The 18,164-nt window shown below is 36.8% G+C and overlaps 1 protein-coding gene across 5 annotated transcripts in view; it reads right to left on the minus strand.

Moving 5' to 3' along the window:
• The window catches only part of EPS8 (epidermal growth factor receptor pathway substrate 8), a 190,051-nt gene that overhangs the window by 95,721 nt on the left and 76,166 nt on the right, over positions 1–18,164 (minus strand). Inside the window, exon 1 of one of the 5 annotated variants that reach the window (XM_042991832.1) lies at positions 10,645–10,742. The exons of 3 other annotated variants lie outside the window; for them this stretch is intronic. The gene's annotated coding sequence lies outside the window, so the exon portion shown is untranslated. Of the gene's footprint in view, positions 1–10,640; positions 10,743–18,164 lie in introns of those variants that run through there. One more of the 5 variants, XM_042991831.1, reaches the window with a different exon arrangement.

Genomic DNA, 18,164 nt, shown 5'->3' on the forward strand with positions numbered 1-18,164 from the left:
GAAGGAAAGACTGGTACATCCAACAACATGGATGAACCTTGAAGCCATTATGCTAAGTAAATAGGCCAGTCACAAAACAATATTGTATGATTCCACTTATATGAGGACCCAGAGTAGTCACACTCATTGAGATAGAATGTAGAATCCAGGAAGGAAAAAAAAAAAAAAGAAGAATCCAGGAGCTGGGGGGGGGGGGGGGGGGGGGAAGGAGGGAGAAAAAAACGAGTAGTCATTACTGTTTAACGGGTACAGAGTTTCGGTTCATGAAGATGTACACTTAAAGATTATTAAAGTGGTAAATTTTATGTCATGGATGTTTTACACAATAATAAAAAATAAACCTGAGGAATGAAAAGACTGCGTCATGTCGGCAAGCCCATTAGGTGTGGCCACCTGGTCCACTAAGGTGAAGGCTGTAAATGAGGATGTAATGGAAGCATAAAGAATTTACATGTGGCAAACACACTTGTAAAAAAAACTTGAAACCATCCTACAATCTTGTGTGTGTGCATACATATACACATATGTATGTATTTTTTTATTTGAAATACACTAGATTATCATATACTCCACTTTAATAAAGACCAAGAGACAAAATTCCTAATCTGTAAGACCAACAAATTGGAACTGTGTTTTGGAAACAAACAAACAAACAAACAAACAAACAAAAAGCACTGATCAAGTTTTTACCAATCCTTGTTACCATCAGTGCTAACATGATTTGGCAGTCCCTCTCGCAAAGGCCATTTTTCACCAATCCTTCACTTTCTTATTAGTCAAATGGAGTAGGGCTCCATGCTCCATCCCGACATAACCGATCTCACAGTGTGTTGAGGGGATAAAATAAGACAAGGTACACATACAATTACTTTCAAAGTTTAAAATGATTTGGAATCGACATGCTCCTGTACAAAAGGATCATCTGACTTATGAAATGGCTTAAAGAGTTTTTTTAAATTTCTCTGCATTTTTCACTTTTTAATTGAACTTTTAAACAATTTAGTAGGCACAGAAACTTTGAGGAAAACAGGCATTGAGCAATAAAATATATCAGTATTCCAAGGGCAGGTAAATTCATACACATGTATATATATGCACATATACAACCGACCCTTGAAAAACACAAGTTTGAACTGCACTCCACCTATACAAGGATTTTTTTCAATAAATGCATACAATACTGTAAATCTATTTCCTCTTACTTATGCTTTTCTTAATCACACTTTCTGTTCTGTAGCTTTATTTATTCTAAGAATACAATATATAATACATATACAAAATTTCTGCTAATCAACTAAAGGCTATTAGCAGTTAAATTTGGGGACAAAGTTATAAAATTATATGTGGATTTTCTACTCTGCAAGGGGTCAGTACCCAAACCCCCACATTGGTCAAGGGTCAGATGACATATTAAATATACATATATTAAATAAGATGGCTTCAAAGGTCTAGCTTTTAAAGCGATAAGGAAGAAAATATTTAGATTTTGCTTTTATAATGAATTAGTCCATTGCTAAGTATCATACCAAATATCAATAGGAATTATAAAATGATGTTAACAAAAATTGTTAAGATTCATTTAAAAGGCCTAAAGAACATGCCTGTACTTTCGGTTAAGAAAATTGTCATGAAATTGATGCCTTAGGACAAATCAGTTGTTACCTGCAATAGTTAGAATATCCTCTGTTCCTGCAAATGAGCCCAATGGCACTGACAATATCTAACTCACTAATTTTAATACTCAAGAGAGAATCCATCTAAAATAAACATCTAAGAGTTTTTCACATGCCAGTACTGCCAATTCCCCTCCCAACATATCCTTTGTAAAACTTGTATTATCTCCAGGGGGCAAGGGGAAGAGTCTTTTTTTTTTTTTTTTTTTTTTTGTCTCACTGATAGAAATAAACTTAGAGGTCTTAGTGAGTACTTACCTCATCTGCTGTCCAATATTTCTCTTTTTGTAAGGAAATAGACTTATGACATCCAGTAGGGAATGCCTCAGATTTCATATTAAACCCCCAACAATGTGATACCATTAACTAAAGTTCACTGAAGTTTAAGCTTAAGTAAGGCATACGCAAGTGGCATTATGAAATTGTTGTATAATCAATTGTACGTGTGTTGTTTTTACCACTTAGCGGCTATTTTTTTTTAACTCAAAGGCCATCATTTATGAATAACCCTGAAATGTTTTCTTTCCTTCTTCTCCAATTCCCATTTACCTTCCCACTTAAAGTCATCCTCTCTTCCCTTAATTGTCGTAAACCTCTATTTTACCTCCAATGCATGCTTAATATTTTGTAAAATAGTCCTTCCGTGGTTACTACAACTTTATATCACAGACCTGGGAAATACGCAATCCTCTCCCCATCCTTTCTACTTTATAAATTCCTCAATGCACTCAAACCAATAAGTGAAATTATCTAAATTTAGAAGTCCAAATATGATTTTGAAGAAATAAGCTACACAAATAATAAGCATTTGAGTATTTAACTTTTTAATTAAACCTCTAAGCCTGATGATCATGTGCTATTTGGCCACCAGTGATCACCCAGAGAATCAGGGATCACATGTTCTAGTAAGGAACACCCTTCCCTTAGGCTGGTTATTTTTAGAAAAATGGCAATATTCATTCTAGCTCAGATTTATTCCTGATGTTGTAATAATGCAAATGTACTTTCCTTCTCAGGATCAGACCCAGCTGAAACAGTCTACATTCCTTTTTTCCTGCTTTTTCTATGCAGACTCTTGGTCCAAGTTCCATTCAGACCCTCTGACCGTAGTTACCAAGGTTTGGGACATCTGGGCTGCAAGTGACCTAGGATAATCTGGGATTACCAACAATCTGAATAGTTTGATGTAATTACGTAGGCTTCAGAGAGAGAGTAGTAGCCTTCATCCAAGGAATCCCTATACTCACAATTATACCATGAATTTCCCAGTGAAATGTCCATTCATTCTTTGTCCATTCAGTAAATCTTGCTAAGGGCTTTCTATGTGCCAACAGATACTATGCGTATGAAGCTGGGTATACAAGGAAGAACAAAACACATATAATTCCTGTCCTCAGAGTCGTTAGGAGACACAATGACCTTCTTTGATATTCCTTTGAATATGCCAAGCTCTTACCATCCTCAAGGCCTATCATTATCTGTCTGGAATAATTATCCTCTTTGTCTTTGCCTGACTCCTGCATTGCAGCTTAAATGACCCCTCTTGGGATGTCCTGTCCGGACCTTCCAATCTATATTATTAGATCCCTCACTGCATGTTTTCACAGTACCCTGAAATCTTCTTCATAAGGCTTTATAATTAGACTTATGGGCCAATATTTGTAACATGAGCTTTTCAAAAATAAATGGCTGCCCAGTATACTTTCTATTGAAGCAGAATAAACTTTTCTATTCACTTTCTATTGAAGCAGAATAAACTTTTCTATTCTGTACTTTATATTGAAAACGTTTTAAGTCTCATCTTTCTTTTAGGTGAATATTATTTTAATTCTTTCAGGGGTGCCTGGGTGGCTCCGTCAGTTAAGCGTCCAACTTTGGCTCAAGTCATGATCTCACAGTTCGTGAATTCAAGCCCCAAATCAGGCTCTGTGCTGACAGCTCAGAGCCTGGAGCCTGCTTCGAATTCTGTGTCTCCCTCTCTCTCTGACCCTCCCCCATTCATGCTCTGTCTCTCTCTGTCTCAAAAATAAATAAATGTTTAAAAAAAAAACAGATGAGTCTTGAATTTTTTCTTTACACTTTATCTCTGTAACTCCACAATTTATCCAAAGATCTTCCTTCATTTGCAAATTTTATAATAAAATTACAATTCTTCAAACAGTCCTATTTTTTGTATGTGAAACTTAAATGTTCTGTTTATATTTGAGATACTAGCTAAAGATACTACAAATGTCCACATACGATATCTATTTAGATATTTTCAAGCCAGAATTCTGAATAGTCTATACTCAACTTTTATCATTTTCTTATGTGGGAGACCCAAATATATAGGAATCCCACTACTCATTAAGTGTGAAACTTTAGGTTTACTTAGCTTCTACAAGCCAGGATTCCTCACTTAAAGTAGTTATAGTATCCGGGACGCCTGGGTGGCTTAGTCGGTTAAGCGTCCAACTTTGGCTCAGGTCATGGTCTCAAAGTTTGTGAGTTCAAGACCCACATCGGGCTCTGTGCTGGCCTGCTTCAAATTCTGTGTCTCCCTCTCCCTCTGCCCCTCCCCACCTCTCACTGTCTCTCTCTCCCTCTCTCAAAAATAAATAAACATTTAAAAAAATTAAAGTAGTTATGATATCTTTTAAGGGTATGAGAAATAAATATAAGGTATACAGAGCCCCTCGCAAAATATTTTTAATAAATATCAACTCCTTCCCACATATGAGGGGAAAAAAGGCACATGTTCAGAAATGTAGCAATGAAATATAATACCAGTTTCCATTTCCTAATCTGATTTCCTAAAAGAGAACAATCTAACTTTTTTTTGGACTATTTTTCAGGTCAGGTGTTGACAAACTTTCTATAAAGGGTCAAGTGGCAAATATTTGGGGCTTGTGGGTCTCTGTTGATAATTTTTTTGTTTTTAATAATCTACTAAAAATGTAAAAATCATTCTTGGCTTATAGAAAGAAAATAATCTATTGGTCAGTTTGCTAATCCCTTGCTCTAAATACATAAATACTCATCAATTCCACCCTTATTTATCCATTACCTGTATAATATTTAGCTTTTAATCAACACTCAACTGAAGAACTACTCTCTCCACTATTCATCAATGCTTCCATTTAACAAGTAGGGATTAAACACTTGTGTCCGTGTTTCTATGTAAGGCCCTGTGAGGTAACTGGCCACATAAAGAAAAAGTGACTAAGGACAAGCAATAAAATCAGTACAAATAAAGTCTTTTGAAAGCATCCTTTAGCATAACCTCTCTCTTTCCTCTTTTTTTTCTCCCTGAGCCTACTACTAATCAGGATTTATAATATAGCTATTTTATGCTCATGACCTCAGATTTCTTGTGCTATAACCTTGTATCAAAACTGGTACTGATTTTAGTTCTTTTATGAGAATCTGATTGGGCTACCCACGACATAGAGTGAGAATCCCCTCTGCTCATTCTCCATTGGGCTCTCATCTTTCAATTCTAACATACTGTTACAAATTCACCTCCTTTTTTTCCAACTTCCAAAGCAATTATTTCTCCTTCTGTTCAGCTCAGCCTACCTCCTTATTGCCAACTGTCCAAATTTTCTCCCTTTCTATATATAAACTCCAGAAAAAAAACAAAAACAAAAAAAAAACCCCTGAATTAGGTATTAGAATTAATTTCTGTTATTGTTCTGCCTCTGACAATCTGCACATTTCTTAGCCTGGGCACCTCAGTTTCTTCAATTATTACAGGCATTGAAATAGCCCGTGATGCCAATCAGACACAGTTAAGAAGCGTAGAGGAAATAACACCTGTAGTTTATTAATTTATAATCTACAAAGTACTGTGACAGACCACTAAAATCTAAGGCTCGGAAGTCAGACCTGATTCTAGAACTGGTTCTGCCCTTTATATTTATGAGTTACCTACCTTGGGCAAGTTAATTAACCCATCTAAGTTTCATTTTCCTCATCTGTAAAATGAAGACAGTAATAACACATACTTTATAGCGTTTTATGACGATTACATGGCGTAAACTATGTCAAGCGCTTATCACAGTGCCCAGCATATAGTAAAGGCTCAAAAAATGTTAAACATAATTACTCTTATTTAAAGGTAAGATATATTTTTACTCCAGGAGGCCACCGGCTTTTGTATTTATTTCTCAGTCCCTGCCTGCTTTTGAAGATACCCATTTATGTCCACTGGTAAATTTATGCCCTTTTTTGTAAAAAAAAAAAAAAAAAAATCCTTTGGTATTTTGCTCTGTCATGCTGTGTCCCTCCTTACAGGGTCTATTTAGTTTCTTTCACTATCAAAAGAGAGGGAAGAGGAAGAGCAGAAATGAAGGAAAAAGAGAGGGAGAACCATCAGTTTGCACTCTGTAGGTTAACAATTAGGACAAGCCTGTTCTGTTATAATGCAACACACGTATTCCTAAAAATCATGATGCAATGCAAAATCACATCATTAAAACCACAAGGCTTATGGAGAAAATGGGGTTAGAAGCACAACACTCAAAAACTCTGTCAGTGACACTTCATAAAAAAAAGGAAAGAAACTAATAAAGATTGTAGCAGTTTTACATATGTTAAATGGTTAAAAAAATAAAAACCACAATAAACATGGTACCTTACCTTGAAAAAGACCTGAAGTTTGCTTGTGGAATTGGCTGCCACAGGGTTACAGCTAAGTAAGTTATTGTGAAATGGAGGGAAAAGGGTTATCTGAAATTGGAGAGAAAACTATAAAAGATATGGGTGTGTTTGCAGTTCATAGCGTACAATGAAGTGAGGTAGCTGGAGATGTCCGAGGACTGTGCACATGCATTTTGTGTATTCCTATGTGGCTCAGGTCAACCAGGTGGAACTTTCGGTGTTCACCTACTATTTCTCAGATAATATCACACATGAGAAGTGTGAAATTTACGTTATCCTCAAATTGTTCCCTAGTACCAATAATGTAGGAATAAATTCCCATTTTCAAAACAAGCATTATAGAAGAACTGACTATTCATTCCCAAACTACAGACTCATGATTAATGTTCTCTGACTCAGAACTCTAGTCACGATCTACAAAGCCTGTGTTACTCTTCAATTTCCTATTAGCCCAAAGTGTTTATCTAGAAAACGTTGTTCTTTCTTCGTCAGTATTGAGCCATTAAACATGATCTAAAACATTTCTTAACTGCATCTTTGACTGTTCCCTCAGCTTTCCCTTCTGGGGACAGCTCGGATTCAGACAGCTATGTCACAATTGTTTTCTTCTCTAACTGATCCCCTATCCCCAAATGTCCATTCCAACAGAGGAATAAAATGTCTGGTGGTAACACGCTGTCATGTCATTTCATTTATTTGCTCACCAAATATTTATGAGTATTTCCTGAATACAAGGTAACACAGGAGAAACATGATGAAACCACCTCCATCCATCCTAGTAAGAGGTAAGAGACTTAAGTAATTCAGTGGATCATTTAAAGTTGGTCGAGGCTATACAGGAGGGGTAAAATATTATAACACATGTAAAAATAACTGCAACACAAGACAGAACATGAAGCACCTTAAGACAATGCAGAAGGGGCACCTGGGTGGCTCAGTCAGGTGGGGATCTGACAAACTCAAGTCATGATCTTGCAGTTGTGAGCTTAAGCCCTATTTCAGGCTCCCTGTTGTCAGCACAGAGCCTGATTCAGATCCTCTGTCTGGCTCACTCTGCCCCTCCCCCACTTATGCTCTCTCAAAAATAAATAAAAAAATTTTTTTAAATGCAGGAAAAAAAAAAACCAGATTACTTTCAATGTTGGAAAAAGGGACCAGGAGAAATTTAATGGGGGTGATTAGCAGACCTTATGGATGAGTTAAATTTTGATTATGAGGGAAACGATTTCTAATTGCTGCACGAATAAAGAAAAAGGCAGGAAATATATAATAAAGCATCAAGATCAAGACACGTAGGCCACAAATTAAGATACATGATGACAAATAATAAGTTCTATAACAAACTTTGAATTTTATCTGATGGAAAATGGGAAAGTCACTGACAATTTTTAACCAGAAGAGTGTAATTTAACCAGAAGAGTGTAACATCAGTGATGAATGAGCAAAAGGGAGCCCAACTGGCCTTCACAAACCCAGGCTTTGAAATAAGTGAAGAGACTTCATTCAGAGTCTTTGGAATGCCAAGTAAGAGCAGCAGGAGGGCTTTCCCAACAACAATCCCCAGCTTTGTGTCCAAGATTGATATTCACAGCTCTACTTAATGGATCCTAACTGTGTCATTTGGTCTGGCAAATTTTAAAAAATAGTGGCATAAAAAAATTACCTGCAAAATGAGAGGAAAGTATATTTTTGGAAACAATGAGGGAAAAAAAAGAATACAACTTAAGAGTAATAATAATATTAGCAGATATTTAAATCTGATCATTAGATCATATAATTAAGAAAGTTAATATGGTTTTGAATTACATCTAAATATCTGACACAATATTTTTTTAGTAGTCAAGAAGCTGTATATCAATGTTCTCCCAAAGCAAAACCTTCTTGGATTAATGTGCACATAAGGTCTAAGGCAAGTATAAGAAACACATGTTCCATTTCAGCTCAGATTTTACATCACTAAGTACAAAGAGCACAGTATTTCACATATTGCTTTAATACCTTAGAATATATATTAAGAATTAAAACTACTACAAGTTTCTTCTAATCATGTCCCTGAATCTGTTAATGTATTCTATACAGCAGACAGAAATGCCACAAATTTTAACTAAAATAATACATTTTGATTAGCTGAAAGCCCACTTTTCAGTGTTTCATGAAAAAATTAAAAATTAAAAATACACACATGGGGGGTACCTGGGTGGCTCAGTCAGTTAAGTGTCTGACTTCAGCTCAGGTCATGATCTCATAGTTTGTGGGTTCAAGCCTCGCGTCAGGCTGTGTGCTCGCGTCAGGCTGTGTGCTCGCGTCAGGCTGCTTTGGATTCTGAGTCTCCCTCTCTCTTTGCCCCTCCCCCGCTTGTTTTCTCTCTCTCTCTCTCTCTCTCAAAAATAAACATTAAAAAATATGTATATATACATACACACACACACAAGCTTAAACTCTAACAGAAAAAAGAATTTTAAAGAATAATTGTTTAATTAAATTAGAACTTTGTTACAGGGTAAATGATCAAAAGACTATATGAAAATCTACTTTGTTATATCATCCGCACAAAAATTTTACACAATTCAAGTAAAGTATTATTTAAAAATCTAAAATATAATGAACTAATTTTTGTCTGCTTAAAACTCTTCATGCCTACCTTGATGAATTAATGCAACATGATTTCTCTGAAAAATAAACTAAAAAGGAAACTTCTCTATACAATTTATTTCAGAATTACACAGAAAATGAGTATAAACATCTTATCCTTCCCAAAGTCATTTTCTCCTATATGTAATTTACTTAAACTGAAGAAAGTATTTCCAAGTCCATCTGCAAAAAAACAGAAACCACTTTTAAAACTAAACTCCAGGTGGGGCACCCAGGTGGCTCAGTTTTTTCGGCTCAGGTCATGATCCCATGGTTGGGGTATCAAGCCCCATGTAGGGCTCTGCACTGAGCATGGAGCCTACTTGGAATTCTCTCTCTCCCTCGCTCTCTGCCCCTCCCCCACATTACATACCATTCCGAGAGCATATATAAAATTTATACTGAGCATGACACTGACACTTGCTTTAGAGTTCACCCTGTAAAGCTGACCAAAGCTCTGCAACAAGGTTAAGAATAACTCAGGTCATAAACATTCCACGGAATCTCACCTATGTATGCTACCAAACAGTTGCACATTGTGCTTATATGGGAAGTTTAAGTTTGTGGTGTAGATGACATTCCTTATGGTATAGAGTCTTAATAAATAGCAGACACATTAGAGAAAAATCAACATATTCAAGAATGTACTTCAATGGATCAATATAGGCATAATAACCATGGCACCTGAACTCAAGAATACACTACATTTCCCAGCACCAAAACAGAGATGTAACCGGTTATTTACTTTTGTTCTCTATCTAGTATACTGTGATACAATACTATTAACTCTTGTTTTTAAATAGTATAAATCTTGGCCTTGCACTTAATTACTCGTAACATAACAACAAAAAGACTCCTCCTAAAAAAAATTAAATGTAACAAATTGATAAAAGCTACAAAAACATCTCTATGTAAGAATTATAGATAGATAGATAGATAGATATATCTATATATAGATATTTCACACTAAGCTCAAATTTTATACTTAAAACATAATCACATGATTGAATTTTTTGGAAGAGTTTTTCCTTAAAAATTTCCATTAATTGACTATTTAAATGTTTACAAGTTCCATTAATATACACAGGCTCAGGGGAAGAAGAAAAAAAAAACTTTAAATACACATATTCACTACAGTTTAGGTCCCAAGCAAAATGTTTACACAGAAATTTGGCAGTGTTAAGTCTGTGGACTCAAAGCCAATAACAACCTAAGAAAACTGAACTTGGTTAATAAGCAAATTTTCATAGTACAACTGACATTGTATAAACAATCCAAAGCAGTTAATATTTATAGGATAATCACAGTATTTTGCCTATCAGATTAACTTAAAGTAATTTTTAAGAAAACTTCATATATTCTATCTGTGCTTCCCCAACTACTTATCGCCAACAGATTTCTTCTCACCTACAATTTATGGGGGAAAATGATTCTCTTAAACATATGACCTAACAGAAAGAAATCCTTTAAAATCCCCCAGAGGCAGGAGGCAGGGCTCTGAGGAGCCCGAGGCACCAATTTCAACAAGTTCAGAATCCACTTGGAATACCAAATGGGAATTTAAGAAATTGTCAAAAGGCTAACTGGGACTAAAAAGTATTACTGCGTGTTTCAAGGTCTATATATATCTTCTAAAATAATTATGCCTTTGAGAGCCCTCCTTAGCAAAGTAAATATTCACAAAGTCAAACTTACCTACCCACACAATCCAAGCAAGACTCCTCTAAGCGATCCGCCAGGCAATATTGAGAGGACATTCCTCTCAGCTCACTCTGGGTGCCAAGTGACCTTCGGCATATCAACAGAAAGGGTGGGACTCTAAGCTTCAGTTTCGGCATTTTACTATAGTGAACAAAGTTTCTCCTCTGGTTTCTCTAGGGCGTTAACTAAGACTTCCTCTTCTTGTTAAGTAAGAAACACAACCACTTCATTTCCAACTCTTCCCTAAGGTGCTAAAGTAAAGCTGTAAATGGTGCAAATAATAATAGCTAACAATGACTGAGAACTTAAGATGTGCTCCAAACTAACACCATACAGACAGACACTATTATTATTCCCATTGTTAGGGGTGGAATCTCAGGAACAGAGGTTAATATGTAACTGGAAGAAACTCCAGGTACAGCAATGTGGCTAACTGAGCTAATGAAGACCTTCCACTGCAAACACACAGAAAAAATGAAAAAGAGTGTAACAAAATTTAAAAAGAAATAACACAGCTTCACTTACGACAAAGAAAATCCCCTGGTGCTACACCAAAGCTAGAACCAAGGGCCAAAGTGGTATGCACCAAAGTAAATACTGCCAGTTATGGCCTCCGGAAATGACCACAGGAATCACCTCAGCACTTCGGCCTAACTGAAATTAGTAAGGAGATGCCCTCTCAAGCAATGAGATGGGAAGAAAGTATTCTCTCAGAAGAAGAGTCTAGATTTCTGGCCCTGCTTTTCCTCAACACAGGATACCACCTACCCAACTGTACCCTGATGACCATGTGCAGGCAGAGAAAGAGCTCTCAGACACACAAGGTATAAAGTTGGTACTGAGATCCTTTCAAAAAACCAGAGCTATTTTCAAAAGGCTGCAATCACAGTTAAAAAATGATGCAGGGAACAGGACAAATCCACCCACTGTCTTAGTAAGACTTCAAGACAACCTGTCTCTGGGAATCTGGGTAAAAGCATAGGGGAAATGCAACAACCAGAAATTAAAACCCTACACCTGTGTCACAACAGTTCTCAAGTCTAAATCTTATTTGTATGAGAATCTTCAAACTCAAAAATTGAGATAAAATTGGGCCCGAGGCTTGTGATATCCCTGGAGTATCCAGAAGAAATGAAACCACTCTAGAGTAACACTCTATAGGCCACATGGGACCTCTATAAGCTAGAAAAACTAAACCAAACAACAACAAAAATCTCAAATGAAGATAAGTCTATATTTAGAAATTACAAAACATGTAAGAAAATGATTTACTGTGATTGAGCATTAACAAACCAAACAGGGGCGCCTGGGTGGCTCTGTCCATTAAGCATCCAACTCTTGATTTCGGCTCAGGTCATGATCTCACAGTTCACGGGATCGAGCCCATGTCAGGCTCTGCACTAACAACATGGAGCCTGCTTAGGATTCTCTCTCTTCCCCTCTCTCTCAAAATAAACAAATAAACTTAAAAAAGAAATGGGTATACACACACACACACACACACACACACACACACACACACACGTGTGTGTGTGTGTGTGTGTATACACCAAATAGAAAATACAGTACTCAACTAATTTTTTAACATGAAGATAGAAAAACAAAGCATAATTATTAAGAGACGGAGGAAGAAAAAAGAGCCTATAAAGAATAGGAAACAGAAAAAACAAGTAGGTTTTACAAAACCATACAAAATTTATATACAAAGACATGCATATTCTCTACATAGAGCACCCTGAGTTTTCATCAGGTTTCTGTAACTTAAAAAGAGAACATTGTTAGTATAGATGGATAGAAGTTTAAAAACTTACTTAGACAATAAGCAAAGCAGGAATTCAATTATATGGCAGGATCTATTGCACACCAACTTTCCCTCTCTACCATTGATGACCACTCTGCCCTTGCAACGCCCCAATCCTGGAAATCCTGACCCATCCCCCAGGCCGCCGTGAGCCCTCTCCAGCACCTGTGCAAAAAGGACAGCGTGGAAACTGTGATGTGCCACTCAGATCCCCTTTCAGGACTGAATGATTTATCCCCCTGTTGAACGGCTGCCAGCAGACAGCCTTCAGCTACCAGCTCTCTTGAGAACGGCTTTGGCTGAAGATTCTTCTCACACAAGCTCATGCTCCCTTTCCAGGGCAGCCCACATTCAAAGACAGGTGGCTGCAGGGAATATAAAGATGTGGCCCTCTCTCCCTAATGGGGGACAATGGTGGAGAGCCATCCTGGCTTCAGAACTCCCCTCTGGGTCAGACCTCCATCAGGACTGCACAGTAGCCTAATTTCCCTTCTGCCCAATACTGGTATCTCCCTTCCCTTCCACAGGGGTTGATCCAAAGAGCACTTTTTAAGAAACTTCTAGCACACTAATTTCCATCTGAGAGTCTGTATCCTGGGGAACCCAGACTGCAACAGAAGAGCATCATAAAAAAAAAAAAAGGACAGGATATGGGGCAGCACTATGAAAGGAGTGATAGTGAGAAAGGGCGGCCTGGGTGGCTCAGCTGGTTAAGGGTCTGACTCTTGATTTCAGCCCAGGTCATCATCTCACTGTTCATGAGCTCAAACCCCACATCAGGGCTTGGGATTCTCCCTCCCTCTCTCTCTCTCTGCCGCTCCACCACTCGTGCATGCTCTCTCTCAAAATAAATATTTAAAAAAAAAAAAAAGGAGAAAAGAAAAATAATAAAACGTTGAAACCAATGAGGAGAACACCAGAAAGTACTAATATCTCTTTGGTGAGGAGACCAGTAGCACAAGGGAAAGACTTTTTCAAAATGAAAATATAATCATAAAATTCCACAACACAACATTTCACAACATCTCAAGGGTATACCAATTCCAGCGTGTCTTTGTGAAGACAATACCTCTTAGGTCCATGGGTGTGCTAAATGCCAAAAATGTTGCTGCTTAGATATAGGCCATTTATTCTTCTAAGACAGTCACTTTCCTAACAGTAAGTTAACTGGTACATTCAATTCCCTGCTGGGGGGCAAGTTTACTAATAGAGATGTACGTGTACAATTTCCAACTTCCTTCAATAGTCATGGGAAAATGTGCAACAACCAAATCTAACACATTCCAAATACATGTTTCTTATGGCTACTTCTGGTAAATGCCCTATCTTCTAAGGGTGAGGAAATCTACAAATCCCATGAGCCCTGTTTATATTTACCCCATGTTCCAAGTAACAGAATTCTGATACACCTTTTGGTTCTGAACCACCAGTAAAGATGTTAATGACAGTTTTATAAAAGGTTAATCAGGTTCAGGCTAGTATATAACTAATCATTATTAAGAATACTAATAGGGGTGCCGGGTGGCTCAGTTGGGTAAGTGTCCGACTCTTGATTTCAGCTCAGGTCTTGATCTCAGGGTCATGAGTTCAAGCCCTGTACTGGGCTCTGAGCTGGGCATGAAGCATACTTAAAAAAAGAGAATATTAATAAAAAAAACTGCATGGACTATAGCTATATTCATTCATATGCACACTAAAGGATGTCAATGACACGGGACAAATCCAAGCAAGGCTCGTGGGTATTTGACTGCCTCACCCTTCTAAGACAGGGCAGTGTACCAGAAGTAGCCATTAGAAATATATTTGGAACATAGATTTGGTTGCCACACGTCTTCCGTAACTATTAAAGGAAGCTGGAAATTGCACACACACACACACACACACACACACACACACCCCTCTCTACTGGTGTCCCTGCCCTACATTCCACACTTTGTAACCACAAATACAAAGGCAGACAAGATAAAATGTAGCAAAATGTATCAAGACCTTCAGATTCAAAATGACATGAAGTCATTAACATAAATTATCAGGACAGGCAAGCAGAACAGATCAACAATGTCACAATACATTCACCTTGGAAATATGCAGAACTTCACTCTCAGTTTCTGTACACTTCAATCGCGGTTCCTCATCTGTCTTTCAGCACTTCCTCTCCCAAGAATCACAATCTGCTTTGTTTTCTGTAAACCAACCCTTCTTCTTCTAACTTTAAAACTCTCATTGGAAGTAAGAAACTAACATGTTACTAATGAGAGAATCCAAAAGAAGTTTCTAAACTCTAAATTGCACATTGCCAAATCTCAGTAACATGCAAGTTAAGTTAGCTAAATTCATATGGGTAGAATGATCAACCAAATCCTTTAACAACTTATCTAGATATGAAATAGCAGTGCAATATAATTCATATTTGGGGAGAGTCATGTAAGATTATTAATATATCACAGGCATACAAAAGAGCAAATATGCATGGGATGTGAATGAGATGAAGAACCAACTTGCTCATATTAAAAAAGATTAAATGATGGGGTGCCTGGGTGGCTCAGCTGGTTGAGCATCTGACTTCGGCTCAGGTCATGATCTCACGGTTTGTGGGCTCAAGCCCCGCGTCAGGCTCTGTGCTGACATCTCAGAGCCTAGAGCCTGCTACAGACTCTGTGTCTCCCTCTTTCTCTGCCCCTCCCCTGTTTGCACTCTGTCTCTCTGTCTCTCTCTCAAAAATAAGTGGATATTAAAAAAATTAATAAAAAAATACTAAATTTTAAAAAAGATTAAATGAGTCTCTATCATTTTGGAGATATTGTTTGGACACAGAATCTGGATTAAAGGTGAAAAACAAACAAAAAAAACATAATGGACACTTCTTGGGATGAATAAATATAAATAGCAGGACCAAACAATATTCATTGTTTACATAAGCTATTAGAAGAGTGGTACCATAATTACATTTTCAAGTCTACAGATGGTTTGAGTCTCCAATAAGAGAAGTACGAATTTGAGAAAAATGAACTGCAAAATTAGGTAACAGGGTATATATAAGGGAACAAAATGGTAGTTTCACCTTAAAGTAGCAAAGTTTAGGTATATACTCAGGGAAACACCACACAAACTCATTTGATTATGGATATTGTGTGTCAATTTTCCACTTAGGAATCCCCATACAGTTCCAGGAAGTCACACCCTTATTTGACAACTACAATCAAAAAGAAAAAAAAAAAAAAAAAAACACACAAACATTTTTTTAATGGTGAAAACAAAAAAGTGATGTCTCATTTCTATTCAAGTCCTATAATCAAAGACAAGTAGTAAAGTGTAAAGACCTCAGTACTAAGAAACTGAAGGCTTGTGTTGAAGCATCAACTCTGCCACTTAGTAGCTCTATAACCTCAGGCAAGTAACTTAATCTCTCTCAGCCTCCATTTCCTCACCTGTAAAATGAGATCAATGAGACAAATTGGTGAGCTCCCATTCAGATCTATTCTAGAACATTCTCACAGTTCAAATTTAAAAACAGAAAATCTACTTAATTAGATTTTGGCTAAATCACTGTAAATGGCAGTTTTACACTTTTCAACAGAAAATGGTAAATTTTCAGAAAAATTAAATCACCGAATGAATAGTCAGGAAATCTAATGACAAATGAGGAAAAAGTATTAGTTGCTATGAGGACATTTGTCAATTTACCTCACAAATTATGAAATAACACATTTCAGAGGCCCCCCAATTTCTGCTAAAAAATTCCAATTTAAATACAGACTCTTCTAAAACAAATAGGTATAAAGAATTTCTGGGAGGCAGGAAAAGTGGAAGCTTTTGGCATGTAGTACCAATATTTCCTATCATTATTTTCACTCAGAACTTCCTTATTTCACCTGACTCACATGGTACTAGCCTTCATAATTGACTCAGTGAATGCATATCAGAAGAACGAACAGATGTTCCTTGTAAAACGGCATTTTGTAAACCTATATCATCCTCCAAACCTTTGTTTTCCATAAAACGTTACTCTCAAAAAAAAAAAGATACGAGTACTTATTTTATTAAAATCATCAGTGCTTCTGGATTCTTTAGTGTCGTTCGGAAAGAAAATGGCATTTCATATAAGCCTACTGATGCTTTCTAGAGTATTTTTACCATAACTCTGTAATACAGTCAAGAAATTATCACATTAGCCATATAATGAGACTCAACCGCTCTTGAGTATTCATGTGCTATAGCACTGGGAAGAAAGGGAGGGAGGGAGGGAGGAAGAAAGGGAGGAGGGGGAAATCAACAGATACAGAAAACAAAGGCTCATAAGGACCTATCTTATCAAAAAATAAGAAACGCCCAAGTTTAATTTCAAAGCATATACCTACTGAAATACTGCAAAGAACCATCACATATACACTTCAACAAGTTAACTGAGCAAGCAGGCTTGAAAAAGTAAATCAGGAAGCATTACAATACAGAAAGAAATGCATGTTTTCAGAGCAGCAGTTTAGAAAAAGCTGTAGAAATAGCTATCAGAATGACATAGCTTATGTCATCCTTCAAAAATAAAACCTGCAATTAAATTTGCACATCAAATGATCCTTAAAGCTCATGTGTTACCAATAAAGAGGGGTGGCAGAGGGCACTTAAATCAGACAAGCTGTGTCAGTGGCACATAGTACTGTGGTCATATAAAGAGAAGCCATTACAGCAAAGCTTTAACAGGATCTGAAGTGGAATGTCACAGTGCAACACCGATATTAAACTGCCAGAGGCTATATTCATTTCAAAAAGTGATTTAACTTCTTTGAATATCACCAGGCTAGAGTCTGCACAGGCAGAAGAATATATAACTACATGGCCTTTGGCTGAAGTGTTAATACGTTGCAAGTTTACCACGGTTGAGCAAAATATTAAGGATTACTTTCAAGTTTATTTCTCGTCAATAAAATATTGATCCTCCAAAAAACTTAAGCTTTATTTAATCTGCAGTTTCAAGACCTTCGAATGACATTTCTAACACTAGTATCTAATTCTTCTGTATTTGGGAGATGGACCTATGGAAAAGAGGTTAAATAAACCCATGTCCAGAGGTGAAATGTTATGGTCCAAAGACCAATGGGTTTGAAACCTAAAAGCTTAATTTTTTCCCCTGGCTCTATCATTTAGTATCACATGACCTTAAACAAATCATTAATGTAGGCAATAGAACATAGTTGTAAAAAACTCAGGTTCATGTGCAAAACAGGTACAAACACCAGTGCTATTATTTACAGCTGTATCACTTTGGCCAAGTTACTCCACCAAATCTATCTGCTTGTCTATGAAATAAAAATAATAGTATCTTCTTCAGAGAGACTGAATGAAACAATGCATAAAAGAGCACAGTGTAATAAAGTGGTTAACTAAGTATTAAATGGTGAGCTTAAAGAACATCGCTATTTCTCTTAGTTTTCTTTACCTTTTAAGTAATCTACCTTAGATGTTGTCTTAGAATAATTTCCTGTGCTCCATGTTGTCTTTATCAGGTCACTGGTTACTTAAGAAAACTGAGTTCCCTCCATTATTAAAAAAAGTTTGTTCACAACTAGGTAACCTTCTGTATTTGCCTTTAAAATCCTCTTTCACTTTGGTCAGACAGATAATGTGACCACAGGTCAATGATCTGTGACCCTATTTAGTCAACTAGTCCAAACCTTTTGATATTTTTGACAAAATTCCTAAAGTCTTGTTGACATCAACTT

This window comes from Panthera tigris, chromosome B4, assembly GCF_018350195.1.
Source record: "Panthera tigris isolate Pti1 chromosome B4, P.tigris_Pti1_mat1.1, whole genome shotgun sequence".
NCBI lineage: Eukaryota > Metazoa > Chordata > Mammalia > Carnivora > Felidae > Panthera > Panthera tigris.